Source organism: Meles meles, chromosome 1 (assembly GCF_922984935.1).
Source record: "Meles meles chromosome 1, mMelMel3.1 paternal haplotype, whole genome shotgun sequence".
NCBI lineage: Eukaryota > Metazoa > Chordata > Mammalia > Carnivora > Mustelidae > Meles > Meles meles.
Genome location: NC_060066.1, coordinates 200,074,418 through 200,093,853, shown reverse-complemented (window position 1 = coordinate 200,093,853; position 19,436 = coordinate 200,074,418).

The following is a 19,436-nucleotide window of genomic DNA, read 5'->3' as shown; positions in this document are numbered from 1 at the left end:
GAGCCCCATGTTGGGTGTAGAGATTAAATTAAAAAAAAAAACAAAAACAAAAAACTGGAACGTTCTATGGTACTCACAGCCAGGTACGGCAATCTGCAGAGCGTGAGTTCTGCAATCTGCTTGTTTGGGTGCAAATACTGGGTCCTGGATCACAGTTGTGCCAACTTAGGCAAGTTAATTAACTTCTCTGCCTTAATGATTTAGAAAATGGGCTTTAGCAGCATTTATCTCGCATAGTTGTGAGAATTTAAAAAATATATGTGAAGAGCTAGGAGGAGTACTTAACACATATGAAGTGTTTTTGCAAATCTCTCTCTCACACACACACTCTCACACACACTCACACACTCTCTCTCACACACACTCTCTCTCACACACACACTCTCTCTCTCACACACACACACTCTCTCTCTCTCAAGTGCACACAAGCATGGGATCTTTCAAATATAATCTGTCATATCCAGACTCACAAGCTAGAGTGGACTGTTGATGGAGAAATGTAATCGGCCTCATTTGGTTAGATTTTTCTTTCCTCAACAAGAGTTCCATCTCTATCATTATCCGTAAAAAATGAGCTTCTAAAGGCAGGAACTGTGTGCTAGTCCATTTTGTACTCCAGGGTCTGGCACAATGCCAGACACACAGGTGCGTAATGAATGTGAAATAATTTAACCCTAGCAATTTAAAAAATCAGCTCCGAAACCAACAGAGGTGGAGGTGAACGGAGACCTATAAAAACCCGTAATTTCACTCTTTCTTCACGGCATACAATGCAAATGTAGTTCTCATAGTAACTCTGAAGCACTTAAAAAGTTTTCTGTTAAAAAAAAGTTTTCTATAGATACAGTGAGGGATAAAATTAAAACTAGATACAGTTCAAGAAAGAATGTGAGCACAAAATAACAAAAATCAGCACTCTGCACATTTCAATGCGAGTTCCAGCTTCACTGCTGAGGAGCAGAGGAAAAGCTCCACGTTGGCCGAACCCCTCCTTCTCCACAATACTGGGAACCAAACCAAACGGGAGCAAGACTTTCTGAAGCTGGGAATTAAGCAGCTGTGTGTCTTTACTAATATGAAACAATGAGTTTAAAAATACCTAATAGAGTCTTTCTTCAAAACAGATATTTCACTTACCTTTGCAGAATATTTCCTAAAAACATTAAAGAAGATGTAAGGCTTAGCTGGTAATTTCCATGAACTCAGTTCTTTTCCTCTGACTGCAGTGGCGTTGACATGACAAAGCAGGTTTGGGAAGGCTAGAAATGAATTCCTACTTCCCTTTGCATTCTTCAGGTTCATTTTCCCCCAAATTTCTGCACTGGTTGGCTTCCATGTCAGCATCAGCCACGAAATCTTGAAGGTCAGACACAGTAAACAGGGAAGGACATAAAATTAAGTGATTCGGGCGTAGTTTTGAGTCTCACAACTTCAATAGGGATGAGTCATACCTTAAAATATGTGGAAATGAAATACATGTTCTACCCCTCGATGAAACTCAGCTTAGTCAAGCTAAAGGGAATTAGTTCACAACAGCCTAAAATTTTGTTTGCTCCTTTAATAAATGTTGAGTGAAAAAAGACGACTGCCAAGAAGGGGCACCTGGCTGGCTCAGTCAGTAGAGCATGCAAGAGTCTTGATCTCGGGGTCAGGGGTCCAAGCTCCCCACTGGGCACAGAGCTTACTTTAAAAACAAACAAAAAAGACCTAATTCCTATGAAGACCAAATACAAGTTGATCATTTTAGTATGAGTCCATGTCCTTGATTTATTTTGCAGTATAAATGTAAAGGAGAAACAGTTCTAACTATCAGAATAAAAAATGCCAAATTGTTCTAAGTCATTTTCTAATTTGCCAGTCAAATTTGAAATTGATATTTACATACCACTTAAATCAGAAAAAAGGTGAACTTTCTCCATGATTAGTACAAGCTTTAAATTAAAAGGCTATTCAATTGCTTTCTTAGTTATAGGAAATTAGCATTAAAATTAACTAGGTAAGAGGAGAAAAGTATTGAATAATTCATGTAGAATTAACAACGAAATGTCTTTATGCTTTGCAGAATCATAAAATGAAAATTAAAACTTCCTACGCTTAGTAGTTCACAAATTTTTTTTTTTTTTGCTTTCTATAAATCATTAAATATGTTTGCTTCACTCACACACTGACATTTCAACCTCAAAATGACAGAACTAGGTCACTACTCTGGAAATGGAAATGAGGACAGCTAGATTGGGGGAACTCAGGCCAAGAAAACTTGCTTTTAGGGGAATGGAAGAGAAAGCCATTGATACGCCGTAAGAGTTTGAGCATTCTGACCATATATCAGGCAGTTACTCTTGCTGAATAGTCCTGGATTCCAAATGACACATTCTTCCTCAATGTACTCATTCCATCACTGGCTCAGCAGTCGACAGTGGAGACCATTTAAAAACGTGCACTTTGCAATAACCATTATCTATCTTAGCAGCTAGAAAGGCAAAACAAAAGTTAGCATAAACTACCTTTAGGGACAAGGGCAGAATACTAATTCACAAATGATAAACATAATAAGCAATTTTAAAAAAAACCTATAATGAACACGACTGGTCCTGAAGAGTTAGGTTTTTAAGGAAAACAAACCAACCAACCTCAAAATGTCTGTTTATCGGACATGATCAAAGTGCCCTCCTTTCCTGCCCACAACTTCTACCTTTGGACAGGCATTCCAGAAGTGTAGGGAATATAAAAGGTTAGGTGTTCGCTAACAGCAAGGAAATCCAGTGAATTTGTTCAAGCTGTCCTATTAAACATTGGATTTGATAGGCTTCCCATCCCAGAAAAACCCATGCATGAAAATCAGACATGGCAACAGTTGCTCCTGATGTCAGATTCTGGTAGCAAAGCACAGAAGGGACTCATGTTTTCACTTATAAAGAGAGACAAAAAAGCAAAATTCAGTTTCGGGGGGGGGGGGAAGAAAAAGAAAAAGAAAAAAAGGAATGTTCATTTCAAATAACCTGAGAAATTAAGTAAAAACCGTTTGAGAACAAGCTACATGAGTGCTGGGCCATTTTTAATGTTTCTTAGTCTGCAGTTAAAAAAACATTCAAAGGGAAGACAAATCCACAGGTTAATCGTTTCTGAAGCAAGATACTGTTCAAAGCTGTTTAACAGTGGCAAAAGCACCAGGTTAAACTCCTATCTGTAAATAAGGCAAAAATAAAACACTGCGGTCTGCTATAGGGCTAAAGCAGCATCCGGATTAGATCTGTTAAAGTTACCAGCAGACGGGAGTCAGCAATAGACCTCTGCTCTTAGATACCCTGGTCTCTAATGTTTTGTTATTGTTGTAATAGCCAACAATTCTTAAATTTCAAGGTCTGTATTTTGAAACTGATCATTCTTCCATCTTTCATTATGAATCTTCATGGTAAATCTTACCTTCCAGGTCAGTCGTAAACCCTGTCCTCCTCAATACTTCCATAATTCAAAATCCTCGACTATAACCTAATACACTTATTCAGAGCCTGGCCAGCCTCTCAACTGTGCCTGTAGACTCAAAAGGTGGTTGGGGGGTGGGGAGGGAAGACTCTAAGAAATGTTAATTATACCTGTTCCATCCTACTGGTTTTTACAGAATAAACCTTGTGATCTGTGAAATTATTTGTTTCTCTTCATGCCTGCTTTATAGAAGTGAACACTGGAGATGAGAAAAAATGTAAGTCCTCGTGCCAAGTTTTCACAGGTACTACCAATCATTCATTCGAACTTAAGTTCAAGGGTATCAGCGAGCCCACATAAAAAAGCGCCCTTCAAATTACCTTGTGCTGTATTTGTATTGTCCTCTATGGTGTAAGTAATCAAGAATCACATAGTAACAGCCTTATTTCTCTGGCCTGCAACGAATCTAGCTACATTAAGTGTTTGCTTAGTTTGAAATATTACTATCAAAATGTAAAATGAATAACATTATTTATTTAAACCCAAAATTCAGTGTCCCTGAGGTGGGCTCAATAACCTGTCTCTAAAAAAAAAAAAAACCCACAAAAAACAAAACAACAACAAAAAAACCCCACAACACTTGACTTAAATGTATCTTAAGTATAGCTGCTGGCTTTGTCCCAACACTTCCACTCATTTCTCTTGACTTGGTTCTCAATTCAGGCTCACGGCCAAAAAGAAAAATTGAACGCTGTTGCAGGCCAGGTTTTGTTGACACTGAGGCAAAACAGCCACCAAGTCTAAAAGAGCCATCGTCTCCAAGGTTGGGGATGCTCTGTCCTAAGAGTAAACAAGTGTCACGTGTAAGTTGTGCCCACATCAGCTCAAGAAAATGCATTTTAAGAGATGATACTCAAGTGTTAAGATTATTTTAGTTGTGAAATGCTAACTATTATCAGGAGAATAGGGAGCCAGAAAAAAACAAGTCTTGAGCACATTTTCTGTATATACTTTCCTGACAATCTAAAAACCATCAGAATATCCTTCGTGAAGCCTTATCTGATCTGTTAGCAGATGACGGTGAAAGTGACCAGACTTGTGATTACTTAGAGATTTTTTCCTTTAGAGAGGCTGCTGCTCTTGGACTGAATGCCATTAGAAGCATTTCCGCCACCCGGATACAGATTATCTGCTGCAAATGTGTGCCTCCGGGCTGGCTTCCCATTCTTCCCCAACTGCACACTTCAGGGAAGGAAACACTCATTTCATGTTAGTTATAAGTAAACCATACAGAAAGCAAAATCAGACTACAAATTACTTAATACTTAGTTTTATCACCTCCTACCTTCCCAATGCTGACCTTACTCCATTTTTCTCAAAAAAACCTCTTTATTATTTTTTTTGAGAAAAACATTTTTCTTGCATAATTCTCCTCTAATATTTGTGGGCCCTCCCCCTCCACTTTAAGACACTGAACTAAGCTCCTGGAAATTTCAGGGGGAAAAAAAAAATCAGTGCTGAAACTAGAGGCAGACCTATAGTCAAAGCAAACAGTTTTCATATACACCACCCAAAGGGTTAAATTAGAGGCTGCAAACAGTTTACAGGATTAGCACTCTCTTCCCTTTCTTCTTGCCTTTGGTTCTGAGAACCTTAGAAATCAAGGTCATGGCAGATTGTAAGGGACAAGGTGAATGGAGGCTACTTTCGGGACTGACTCTTCCCCCTTAGGTGAAGATATAGGAGCAGGGACAGAAGCTGCTGCAGTTTCATGAGCCAAAGGCTACTAACTTCTAGCCCAAACGTCAAAGGAAAAGAAATCCTAAATGTATGACTATCTTTTAATCGCTAGCAAGTCAGTTACTGCACTGTCTTTTTCATGAAAACACTAACATACTAAACACACAGCTCCATTTCTCAAGCCCTCGTTTTCCAACTAAACTGAATCTTCAGGTAACTTTAAAGAACGGTGCTAAAGCGAAGAAGCAAAGTTGGAATATCGGAATTTAAATGAATTTTGCCAGCAACTGTTACATAACCTGGAATGTCACCTTCAGAAATAAATGGACATAGTATTTCCGAGTGTCAGCAGCCACATTTGCCTTATAAACACTGGTTCTCCTTGCTTTATGAAATAGGTTAATTCCTAAAACTCCACTGAACATAAAATTTTTACAGACCAGGTAGATTTCCTACTGATGACAAACTACTTTCAATCAAAGATGCCTTAATAATCTTTATTGCTCTCCACTGGTTTTTGAAGTAAATTCTTCAGTGGACTAGTGATTCTACAACATACTCGGCTATCTTGCTAACTTAGATTACTATAAATGAGATGTAGAATGTGGCTTGTTCCAAATTTTTTCTAGATTGCCATCAGCCTTGTTCCTAAAAGATTTGATTATCACGACAAAGTAGGAAAAGAGAAGATATATTACACAAATGTGGAAACTCATGTTCGGATTTTGCAGAAGAACTTAGTCCTTTTCAGTCATTCACTACAAAGTTGTTCTACAAATAAATGACTTTAGGCCAACTTCAGGTAATTCCAAGTGGAAAAACAAAAACCACTGCAGGCATCTAGTTTTCAAGGAACACTTGACGGAAAAATTAATGCATTAAAATTTTTGGTGTCACTAACTTTATAATTTTAAAAGGTGTGGCGTATCTTGATTTTTAAAACAAAGGATGTTTTAAACAACTTTATGAACCCACTCCCAAGTTGTTTGGTCCTCTACAACCTCTATCTAGTCTTAGAGAAGAACGTACAAGGATATGCAGGACTTGTCTTGGCATAGCTGGCTCAGAACTGAGACACTGATAGGGGGTTTATAACCCATTGGGGGTTCTGGGGATCTAAGAAAGCATTTGGGACAAAGCTGCAGTAAGGCCTGATTCTGATAAATCTATTTGCTAAATTCTGATTCTGATTCATTTATTCTGATAAATCTATTTGCTATTCATTTTGTAAGTAACTGAAGTCCTGCATAAAATTTCACACAAAGGGGAAATACTTCAAAGTGGTAACCATTTCCTAATGTAACATGAAACCGCCTTTTTTGATCTTAAGGATTAAGAAAATTGATGTTACATTTATAGAATAAAAGAGAATCAAAATACCCATAATCATTTTGGCAAAATCTATACCATTTAAATTGTTTTATAAGTAATTTTCACACTGAATACGGCAGGTACGCAACTAAAGGAGATTTCATAACCCTAATTAGTAGAAAACGTTCCGTATGATACTTTTTACCTATGTCCTTCTTCAAGTCTGAGTGCTCCAATACATGCTAGTGAAAAAAAAGATCAAAATTAGCATCAGCACAAGGATTTTCAGTTAATACTGCAAATAGAGTCACCAGGGGAAAGTCGGCCAGAATAAAGGAAATGCAAATATGTGACTAAATGAGAAGCCCTTGAGACATACAAAATCAAACTGTATTACTTACCAAACCTCTACACCATCTCCTGATAAATATCCCGGGAAAAATGTGGGAGATCTAAAATGTATGATACACGGGCAAAGAGAACACTTTAATAGCCCTCCTCCTAAATAACAATTCAAAATGAAAAATTTTTAGACACAAGTCAATTAAGTATAATTATTTTGAAGTCTTTTATAAAATCTCTAAACTTACGCATAAATTCCCAGTTTTCTAATTCTGAGGATGCTAAAATCCTTTGAAAAAGAATAAAAGCAAAACAAAACAAACAAAAATCATGGAAATAAAGGGGAGGGGGGACCCAACACAGAACATGGGGAGGAGGGAGATTGAGGTGAAGAGAGAGAAACACCCAACTTAAAACAGAAACAAAACAGGAACGCTCTACAACACTCTGGCATTCTAGTTTTGAACAAACCAGTTAATGGGTGTCTGAATCATGGCTCTACTACAAAATGTTCCTGCACCTCAGTGTCCCCATCTGTGAAGCTGTGAAATTAAAACAGACCGCCCAAGAACACTTGGCACAAATACTTGACATGCGCTAGGCACGTAACAAATGGTAGTGCTATGCACAACACACATAATTCACCAAAGTAGTTTTTTTAGTTGGCTGTTATTTTTAATTTTGCAAGAGCAAAAGCAGGGATCTCCCTGACTGGCTGCAATTGAGTCCAGATTTTAAGAATGTATCTAATGATACCTAACTTTCACAACTGCTTTAGGTAAATTCTTTAAGATGTTGTCTGGACATAGAAGTCGAGGGCCTACATAGAAGGTAGCTCTCCTCTCCTTGCCTGGCACCAACTACTGCTATTGGTGTCAGAAGGAGATGGTAGGCAGCGTGCCCTTGCACATACAGTGTGTCCGCGTGCTAAATGAAGGGTGAACTGAAAAGTTCAAGATTGCTCTAGGGATAATCAAAGCGACCAGGTTACACTTGCAAGTACAAAATCAACTTCTTTCCTCTGAAGCTTCTGTAAATACACAGAAGTGAACATGAATCAATCACAAAATACGGGAAAGGAAGTAGTCTGTGATGCTGAGGGCAGGGCAAGAGAAGCACACAACAGCAAATTTCTCCAAACTTAAACCTTATGTTCTAGAATAGAGCTTTTGCTCTTTTAAGCCAAGCATTCAAACCCTTCCCACAATAAATCTAACGTAAGATAAGATTTTGTCTCTCGCTCTAAAAAGCTGCATACGTATTTGTAGAGAAAGATAAAAAGGAAAGGAAGTCTTGATTCTCCTCCTTGCTTTGTCACACACTAGCTGCACAAGCCTGGCTGAGCCTGTTTTCCCACTGGTAAAACTGGGATACACTAATACTGCTACCTAACTCAGGAGTTACTGTGAATACTCAAGAAATGGAAAGCACCGAGGTTCGTGTGTCTGGTACACAGGAACGCAATGAATGGAGCTATTCCTTGACTAACGTGAGGGCTGTTGGATTAGGTTCCAAGTCAAAGGTCGGAATATCAAGAAGCCTTTCTTCCGCACTTTCCCCAGGAAGAGAGAGCTGGAGCGCAGATGCCGTAAGGAGGCAAGTCTAATGGACTTCAGCTAAAGTAGTTTATCACCATGACCAGAGAAAAACTCTTTTAAACAATCTCACGTGTAGTGCGGATGACTACTGCAGTTAACATCACAGTACACTTGCTTTTAGAAAACACAGAAGCATGTGAAAATCTATGTAGTCACCTGTGCGATGTTTAGGCCAGGCCTGGCCAACTAGGCTGTTTCCTACTGTGTAGTCTACGTTCTCCACCAGAGCGGGCAACCCCTTTGAGTCACGAGGTTCACCTCAAAACCTGAGAGCAAACTCTCATAACCGAATGATTAGTTCCGACCCTTCTGCATTTTCTTACATATCGTTACCCACGGCACCTAGATAACAAGGTACAACACGATCTTGTCGAACTGCCGTTTAATTAATTCTAAATACTTCTGGGAGTTCTGGCTGAAGTCTAAAGTCATTTAGTACACGGCATTTATGATAGTTCTGCCATGGATTCCGGTTACTTCATGAATGAACCCACTACAATCCAAGTCTCTGAAGAAAATGGAATGATCTCCAAAGTAATTGCTAGGGAGGAATCCAGGTGACCTGGATGAAGGTGGTATAACTTTCCTCAAGCTCACAGTAAAGGTTTAAGTAGAATCACAGTCAGATTAGGAAAGGAATAAAAGGTCTGAAAGGGGAGACACGAAGTATATGAAAGGCCTCAAATTTCAAGAACTTAGATTTGTGACCATGATGTAACAGGAATGCTGGCATTTGTGAGAATTCTGGCAGCTGTATAGGACAAAGAGGGCAGTAGAAGAGATTGAGTAGGACAGTTAGGAAGAGGTGAAACAATCTAGGAATGGACTTGTAAATCACAGAGCAATGCCTTTCTCATCTTTAAGGCTTGGCCTTGGGGGTCAAGAAGACTAAATGTGAACTTTTCCCCCCTTAACAGATTACTAGCTCCAAAAGGGGAAAAGACCGTCTTACTCCCACTGCTGTATTTGTAGTACCTAGAATATTATCTAAAGGTGGCGATCCCAAATTACTATCTAGATCTGAACGTAAACGCTGCTGTAATGAGTAAAATGTAATTCACTTAGATGTTACTGAATTCCTAGAATGTTTTAATATATGTTTAAATGTTTTACATTTAAATTTTTTTTTCATTTATGTTTAAATCTAAACATTTAAGTGTTGGGACACAAGTTTTCCGATGAACTCCAGTACTACAGTGTAACTGTATAACTGGTCCGATACCTTTTCCTACATTGGTTCCAAGTCATTCTCTTAGAAGATAAAGAACTGCCACCCTAGGATAGTAGATTAATGACTAAAGAAATTAAGGGAAAAAACCATAGAAGAATAAGCATTACTTGATTAACAGAAAATCTAATAGAAGGAAGCATTAAGACTGCAACCTGTAAGATCAAGAGATGCTGCCCAAACACAGGAATTCTTCTATGGCTAGGTCTATAAAGCTTGGTTCTTCACGCCGGATGCTCCGCCTTGTATCCCCAGTGCCAGTACAGGGCAGGAACATACATGCTCATTAAGCATCTATTACATGAACAGAAACTGGTAACTATTTTTCAACATTATCAAGTTTCATGTGATCTGGAGGTACCTATGAGAGTGCAAGATTGGGGTGAGATATAAAATCCAGTAGTCCTAACAGTGCGCTTGAAGTTCCTAAAGAGGGACAAAAGACACAGGAAGGGGACATTACAGGGGACAAGGAAATCCACAAAAGTGTGGATCAGACCAAGCCAGCAAAAGCCAGAGAAGTTTTGAGGTCTGCCTCAAAAATAACAAGATCAAGGACGGTGATGGCAAGAAAAAAGGTAACTGAAATGACAGGAAGGTCACTGCTACCCTTAGCACCCTGGTTTGCCTGAAAAGCAATGAAAATATCTGTGATTACAAATCTTGTAGGCAGAACATAGCGGGATGGAGCCCCAGAGCAACCAAGGGTGCTTTAGTTCATCAGATGTCTATCTGGAACAGAAGCTGGTCTTGGTGTTAAGTTTAACTAGAGCCAGTCTGACTTTGATGACTACCTTCCAGGCCATTAAATAAATCCCAGTTCTGATATTGCTGAATTATTTATCCACCAGCTGTGTGCACATGTGTGTGTATATACATATACACATACATACAAACACACACACACACAGGCTATTACTATCAGAGAACAGATTTTTCCAAAGTTAATGGGCAATCAGTCAGAATGCCACTCAACTCTGCTTGGGTAACCTCACAGGCTTCTTTCTCCATGAATCAAAGTGAGAGGAAAACTACCAGGACGTAAGTTCTGGTTCTGCTCTAGCTTTATTCTGTAACCCTAGTGTAGGCAAATCCTGTGAGTTATGTAGTGAAATGGAAACAATAATACCCCACTTCTAAAATGCACACACACAAATGGAAAGAGAACTGCAAGTAATCAGAAGTGTTAAAAAAAAAAAAAAGGATAATCAGCACTACACAAAGCCATGGTTATGTATGCACCCAGCATACTTCATGACCTTCAGGTAGCCACTTCAAAGACATAAAAGAAAGCCAGGGAAGGTACAAAACAGGGCAACTAAGAAGTGTTTACAAAAATAAAGTGGCTTTTACCTTCAAAGAGTAAGAACTCCAATCTGGAAAGAAAGACAATAAAATTGAATTCCATGTAAAATCATAATGATTGCAGATAAAATACCAACAAGCCTGGCTCCATTTTATTACAAGTAATTTAAAACAAATCCTGAACACTCTAACTAGGAGAGGTTTTAAGACTCATAAAAGGAAATCGCGAATCAAAGATGTTTGTGGCTTTTTTGTTACAAGTACAAAAAAAAGAGCAGTTTGAAAAATCATACACAGGTTTAAGAAGCATCGTTCGATTACTGGAGGCTGCTCGTTAGCACTTCTTTCCAAAGGGAAGTTGCACAGCTATTCAGGGGCGATCAGTAGTTTTACTATCACAGTACAACATAGTTCTTAAGCTCTTACTCCTGAAACTAGTTTTTGGCCCCATCTTTAGTTCTGAGCTGGGAAGCCACCAGTCTAACATAGTAGTTAGCAGTATCCAATTTATTCTACTATTTCAAAGAAGCGCAATGACGTTTACCTGATAAGAGAGCAAAGAGCAAGTAAAATCCAGAAGGCAGTACTGGGTGGTGGTTAAAATGTAAGCTCGGCTATCAGCCCCCCCCACCCCCCACCCGGGTCCAATACCCGATTGGCTACTTGTGCTCTGGAGGTCTTAGACCACACTATCTCTGGACCTCCCTTTCCACACTTAAATACTTAAGTTCAAGTAACTTTAAAACAATGACAGTCCATTGGAGATATTCAGCATTAGCCCTTCTGTCAATGTATTTTTGACTGAAACTGTGTCAACATGTTAACTTCAGTTCTCTCTTGCTGACTGAAGTTCCAGCTGGCAGCCACAGGTCTTAGAGAACTTTGGAAAAAGGAGGAGGTTCATGAGTGAAAAGTAAGAGGCTGCAAGCTGTGAAGGAGGGTAAGCTGGTGGGTTAAACCATAGTCTTATGACACATGTAGTCCGGAGTCTTTCTGGAAAAGGGGCCATCGTATCTTTGCTTTCTCAAGCACCTCAGCAGTGGCTCCTGTCACGTGTATTAAAATCCTGTAATACTGTGACAAGAAATGTATTATCAGATACTAGACTCATCAGCTTCAAAAAGACAATAGTGACGTACGAAAACAGCCTGATCACATAAGGAACTTTACGAGTTAAGGAAATGGAGAAGAGAGTTATTTTTAGTAAATCTATCCCATTTGCACGAAGCAGCATCTGTATGTCTGTTTATCTTCAGGGAGGGAGGAAATGTTTCAGAGAATGGTTTATTAGTTCAACCACGACCAGAGACTTCGCACTGAAAGGTTGAAAGTTTTCAGTAATAGAAAAGTTAAAATGTAAGGAAACCTACCTTCACACTTGTTCTTTCAGATTCAATCACCTCTTTGTACTATTTATATGTTCTTAAAAATTGAACTGTACAGGTTAAAATTCTTAGGATCAACTTACTTTGATCATATCCAGTGGGCACTATATTTTTAGTTAGCTAAACAAAAAAAATCATGACACAATTTACAAACTTTTCTGCTCACCAGGATAACTGAAATCATACACATTATTCATGTGTTCCAGTTATGAGCTGAAACAGGAGCACAAAATAGCTTTTAAGTTTCCAGTGGTGTTTCTGGAAGATTTGGTTTGATGACTGTCACTACGATTTATAAATCTGACTGCCTCCCAGAATCTAACCTGAATTCTTTGAAGATAATGGTCACAGATTACCACGGATTACTAATACACTCCTAACTCTGAACACACAGAACACTCAATGGTTGTGAAATGAATGGAGCATGAATCAACCAGCAATGTTAGGTATAAACTACATTTTTTAATAAATAGCTGACTTTTAGCCAATTATCTAGATCTGGTTGATGATGTACTAAGATTGATCCATTTAATATCCCTTCTTAAGCATTAATGCCTTGATGGAGATGTTTACTGCACTTTCTGAAAAGAAAAACAAGTTAATTACTTTCATAATGCCTTTCAAAGGTAAAATCCAGAATGGGAATTTTTGGTAGTTCCTACTGCTATTGAGAGCTCACACGACAGAGAAATAAATTGGCAGCTACTGTCCATAGTTTTGCCGTCTTCCTTTTAAGGTGAAAAACATGTTACATTATTAAAATAAGATTAAGAATTTTCAACACCAGAAGACATGAAGATGTCTTAATTTGGGTTTATTATCTCATTAGAATTAAATGTTTTTTCAAATGTTTGTTGATTAAACAAGATGACATGAATTAGGGGCGCCTGGGTGGCTCAGTGGGTTAAGCCACTGCCTTCGGCTCAGGTCATGATCTCGGGGTCTTGGGATCGAGTCCCGCATCGGGCTCTCTGCTCAGCAGGGAGCCTGCTTCCCTCTCTCTCTCTCTGCCTGCCTCTCTGCCTACTTGTGATCTCTCTCTCTCGCTGTCAAATAAATAAATAAAATCTTTGGGAAAAAAAATGCTTTAAAAAAAAAAGATGACATGAATTATATACTGGGACTTTATGTTCAATGCTCAGCAGGTAGACTACAGTTACTCAACCTTCTTTCTTCAAGGCTACTACATCCATCTAAGACACTTAAATATATTCTGCACTAGACAAAAATCTCTGGGTAAATTTTAAGAGCACTTATCATTGCTTTGACCTATTGTCCAGATTAAGATAAAAGCAACACTAAAATTAATACATAAATGTTATTTTTAAAAAAGCAATTAACACTGACTTTTCAGAGAACATTGGCCAGATTATTAATGTTAATAACCTCCCTCTGGCAGACATGTTATCTATACCAAAACAAAACTAACCTTGTGAAAATTTTGTTAAGAACTAGTTTTCTTAGAACCAGGCCAACTGATCAGTTACAAACTCAAAGAAATGACTTGAGAACTTAAGCACAGTAAATGAGCATTTTGGCTCCTCCCCAACATGGTGTCACATTACTATCATGGTGACCTTAAATTCAGCACCGATGAACAAAGAATCCCTGACTCTATTCTGAAATACCCATCACTTTGAGCAATGGCTCAAATTACACAGAATTCTACAAGCAAGATATTAACAGTTCTTAAGAATTAACAGGCTTTTACCAAAACTACCGATTGCTACTGACCTATGTATTTTCTACACGGCTCGGATTTCCAGGAAATGGAATAGTGGTAAAGAAGACACCTGGAATAATCTAGAGCCGTTATTAGTTTATCTAGAAAAGTAGTCGAAGGCCTTCTCTCCTCCTGTATCGGGGAGAGCATCTTCGTTAAGAGTGTGTAAGCAGGTCTTACGCACCACCACACTGGCGACTTTTATGCAGAATTTTGTGTTCTTGTGCATGTGTGCACACACACACACATGTGCACACACCCAAGTCAGGTCCTTGAGTAATGGAGAAGGGGGGCGCCTGGGTGGCTCAGGTGGTTAAGCGACTGCCTTTGGTTCAGGTCATGATCCTGGAGTCCTGCTTCGGGCTCCCTGCTCAGCAGGGAGTCTGCTTCTCCCTCTGACCCTCCCCCTTCTCAAGCTCTCTCTCTAACACATACATAAATACATAAATCTTTAAAATGTTTAAAAAAGAAAAACAGAGAAGGGCTGAAATCAAATATTAGATGATGGGAATGGCTTAATATACCAGTAGTTTAAAAATGCTTAAATGCTACTTCAGATGGGGGGGGGGTGCCTGGCAGTAGAGCATGTGGCTCTCGATCTCAGGGTCCTGAGTTCAAGCCCCACATTGGGCGTGGAGTGTATGAAAGAAAGGAGGAAAAAGAAAGGAAAGGAAGAAAGCAGGAAAGAAATAGTACAGATAGAACTCAAGAATAAAAATAAGTTTGGATTTTGTGAGTAAAATATGCTGAAGTGAAATTTTAAAAATTTAAGTCATTTGAAAAGTATATAATCTTGCCTAGGTGAAAACTAGCTTTCTCAGATATTTTGCCCTAAATTTCTATAGATGAATGATGGATGAGAAAACAAATGACTGAACTATTAACGTAACACATATATAAAAGGACACTTTAGCAATCCACTTTAATCTAGGAGAAAATTATTTTAAATTCAAACTAGGCTGGCTTTATTTTAGGCTTACAGGGCTTTACAGCAAACAAATATTCTTATAAAAGTAAAAATTTTAAGGTAAACATAAAATTTAACATTTAATTCTAACCTCACGTTATTAGGCCTATTTTTAACCCAGTAGTTAAGAGTGTCCACTTGGGAGTCAGGAAGAAAAGAGTTTGAATCCTGGCTTTGCCACTTCACAGACAGGTGAACCACCAGCTATATGTAACAAATTACATAATCTCGATCTCTGAATTCCTCACATGTAAAGTAAGGACAATACCACCTACCTGAAAGGGTTGTTGATTACATAGTAATACACAATGTGAGGCCATTCTTCAGCACAGTGGCTGGTACATAATACTTACACCACAGTATGACTAACCTACCATTAAAAAAGCTTGGCTAGGGGTACCTGGGTGGCTCAGTGGGTTAAAGCCTCTGCCTTCAGCTCAGGTCATGATCCCAGGGTCCTAGGATCGAGCCCCCTATCGGGCTCTCTGCTCAGCGGGGAGCCTGCTTCCTCCTCTCTCTCTCTGCCTGCTTCTCTGCCTACTTGTGATCTCTGTCAAATAAATAAATAAAATCTTAAAAAAAAAAAAAGAGCTTGGCTAAGGAAAGGAAACAGCAGAGTATTTTTCCATACTTCATCTGTTTTTATTTTTCAAAATAAAGTTTTAAAGTTGAAAATCAGGTATTTTGCCACATTTATCAGGGACTACCTATCTTCTAGTCCCTCTATATAAAAATGGATATATACACCTGCCATTTCTATTCCTCATGGAGGATTTTCCATCTGTTGCTCTTAATCCATATGAACTGTTTCTAAAGTCACCTTTAGTGATTTTCTTCCTTAATCTGCTTTGGCTTTTCACCACCCACTCAAGGTTTACTTGGATCTAATTAGTGAACGTCAACCATGGTTTTTCTTTCAGAGTTCAACATTTCAAGAAAAAGAAAACCACACAGGTATTTTGTAGTAACCTATCAACTTTCCCCTTTCTGAGAGGTTTCAGTACTTATTTTATCTTCCATGACTCTTATAACCTGCTTTCTGGTCTAATTCCTAAATAAATATCCCAGAACATTTCCTCTGCGACCTAGTCGTTTTTGCTTTTTCCTTCCTATTGCTATTTTCCACCAATTTCCTCAAACTTTAATATTAAAGCCTGTTTTTCTAAACTCATTTCATTTTCTTGAAGAGCTCCCAACCTTTCCTTTCAATCCTGAACACTCTTAATATTTGTGGTGGCCTTTGCCAAAGTTTTTAATCTCCAACTAGATCCAACTAGACCAACCAGATCCTGCAAACCTCTGCACACATCTACTGCGGATACCTTCTCTACTAAGGTCACTCTGAATCCCCAGGGAGTATGAGATAATCTATTACTCAAAGTGTCCTCAGGGACACTGGTATCACCTAGAAGCATGTTAGAAATGCAAATTCTTGCCCCATCTCAAATCCACTGAATTATAATCTGTATTTTTTTTAAAAAATCCCCCAGGATTTCCACCCACACTGAAGTTTGAAAAATACTGTCGAATGATGAATTGTGACCTAAATAGTTTTTAACTAGAAAATTAAAATAATCATCAGAAGTTCTTTCAAAATTATTTTGACAAATGCAACAAATGGTCTCATTTACCTTTTTTTTCACATTTTTGAAAGTCAAGCAGAAATGACATTACAACTAACAAACTTACATTACTCTTCATTATTTAAAAAAAAGTGTGGTAACAGTATTAATTATTGGTTGTACTTAGATCAAATTTCTCCACACCAACTCTACATAAATATGATGAATCTGGTAAGGTTCTGTGTAACAGGAAGCATGAAAAGTTTCAATATGACCAGCCAGTGCTAAACACAGATCATCGAACCACAAATTCTGTTACATCATAACCTGCCAGAAGTATACCCAAGTTGCTCTGACCACATCAATTCAGCAAAAAATATAAACCCCGTTATAATTCACAGGTTCAAAAGAAAACAATATCTTGATCAATATAAAAACACAAAAACTGCAAAATAGTGATTTCGCTGATAAAAACAGTAACGGCTTTTTAAAACATGAACTGCTGTTTGATCTACTTAAAAAACTAGACAACTGAAATTTGAAGTTTTAAAGGATTCTCGGCTTTGGTATTCAAAGTATAGGCATGGCTTTGTCTCCAAATTCTATTAAAAAGTGCTTGATACAGTGTATGAGATCTTCAATAATGGAATATTTTCAAAGTTAAGGAAATATTTTCCCTTTTACCTATCTGAAAACTGAGGTTGAGCTCCTGCCCCTACTCCCAATATTATCATCCTTGACAATGCTGATCCTCACCGTTTACCTTTGTGGAAAATAATTTTAAAGTGATCAAACCTCATGTTATTTTAAAGGCATGACTTGAGTTGTACAATTATAGGTCTAATTTAACCTCCTCCTCTATTAATAAATGGATAGCTGGGCCTAAAAATCATCCTTTGGGAATTCTAAGTAAATAGTTGAATAAAACACTACTCATTACTGGTTTTTTGGGAGTATTAGTTGTTGAGGAAATGCCTATATATGATCTACAAATTTCAAGTTTCAGTAAACAGAAATGTGATTTTTTTATAGCTACCGGCAGAAAATATTCCCTTATGTAAATATAATACACCCCACTGAAAATATCAAATAAAATCTAATTATTTCTAAAAATAAACTAAGTATATTCAGGGCTTCGAGTAGGGCCAAAAGATACCAATAGAGCCTAAGCTTAAAATGATCAGCAAAAGCAACCTCTTATTTTTGGAAAAAAAAACACGCCATAAATCAGTAAGCTGCCCCACCCCATACCCAGCTCTGTCAACACCAAGTTTAGATATTTTTTTGGTTAGAACATTCCTTCTTGTCTCTGTGAATGATCTGTTGATTTTGTACAAAAGAAAAATAACAAACAAAATCTTTCTGGAAAATACTAACCTAGAGGAGTTATTTTGTCTACTCTTTATCTTAAAACAGTAGGGAAAAAAAATAAAAACAACAGTAGGGTAATCACTTTTTCTTCCCTACAAGCTCATGTTTATTTAACAATCTTCATTCAAAAGAGACAAGGCAGAATATATTGCTATTCCTTCTGAAGAGTTTCTTACTCAATTTGTTTACAGATCACTATGTCCCTAGCACTTTCCTCCTAGATCTTTTGGCTATTAATGGTACAGTTTGCAGAAAAATGAGCACATTTCTTCAGGTAAATTTTCATGTGGAGTTGCAGAACTTCTACCTCTTTGACTGATAAAGAACTAAGTACACCCTCAAGGGAAAGAACTCACAAGAAAAAGTACTGTATTAGGGCTCTCCTCAAGAGTATGGGATCAATATGAAAACAGAAACCCTTATAAAGTTTGAAGAACTCACTCCCAACATGGTGCGTCTTGTATACTGGAGACATTTCCCAATGATGCGCCTAAACCCTTCAACACAGCCTTCCTCAAATGTTCCCTCGCCACTTTCTTCACTTGCTGGCATGTTATGTCAAGGGGCCAAGAACACGGGGAATAAAATGCCTTCTGAAAGCACTGTACAAGTGTTTCCCTTTGCCCACCTCTGTATGTTTTCTACATCATTTCCAAATGGATATGCCACAATTTCATCAGAAAAACTTTACTGGCAAACTTTTATGCCAAAAGCCAACATTCCCATCTTAAACCTGAAGACCCAGCTCTAACCCCCAGTAAAGCTACTTCCTGACACTTTAATAGACCCCCTCAAGTTCAGCTCTTTTGTTTTTACTCCTTCCCATTCCCTCACTGTCTTCTTTGAAGCCGGTACCCAATACCTAGTACTAAATGTGAAGACAGAACTCCATTTGACCACAAAAGTCTCAATTACAGAACTACTGAATCTGTTTTACAAAATCGAAACCATCACACCCCACCCAAAATCACCAACACAACATTTTGAACATGTTCGATTTTATTAAAAATATTTAACATTGTACAAATATTCCAATACAATTATGGTACCTGAACACTGTACCAAAAGCACGATTTTTATTAAACTGCTGATTAAGTGGTCTTGCAAATGTTCCTACTGTGATATTCTCGTATTACTATATGCATATAGCAATGTCATGTTCACAGGAGCTTTCAGCTCAATTATAGAAATAGCCTTATAACATAGTACTAAACAACTTAGTAGGATTTGTTAAAGTACAATTCTACCTATGTTACCAACAGGCTAGAGAAGTTCCTTTTGTCCAGCCATTATAAATGAGAAATCAAGAAAAGCAATGTTCATGGGATCCTGACAAAGTTACTACATAAAATGAAAGCCCCTGTTCGTATTTGAAGAAGTGAAGCTTTCCCCCCACTCCACAATGTCTCCTTTCCTAATCCCATGAAACGTGTTTTGTTAGTCTATCAAAGCCAGTAACTAGACTTTGTGCTGCAAAGATG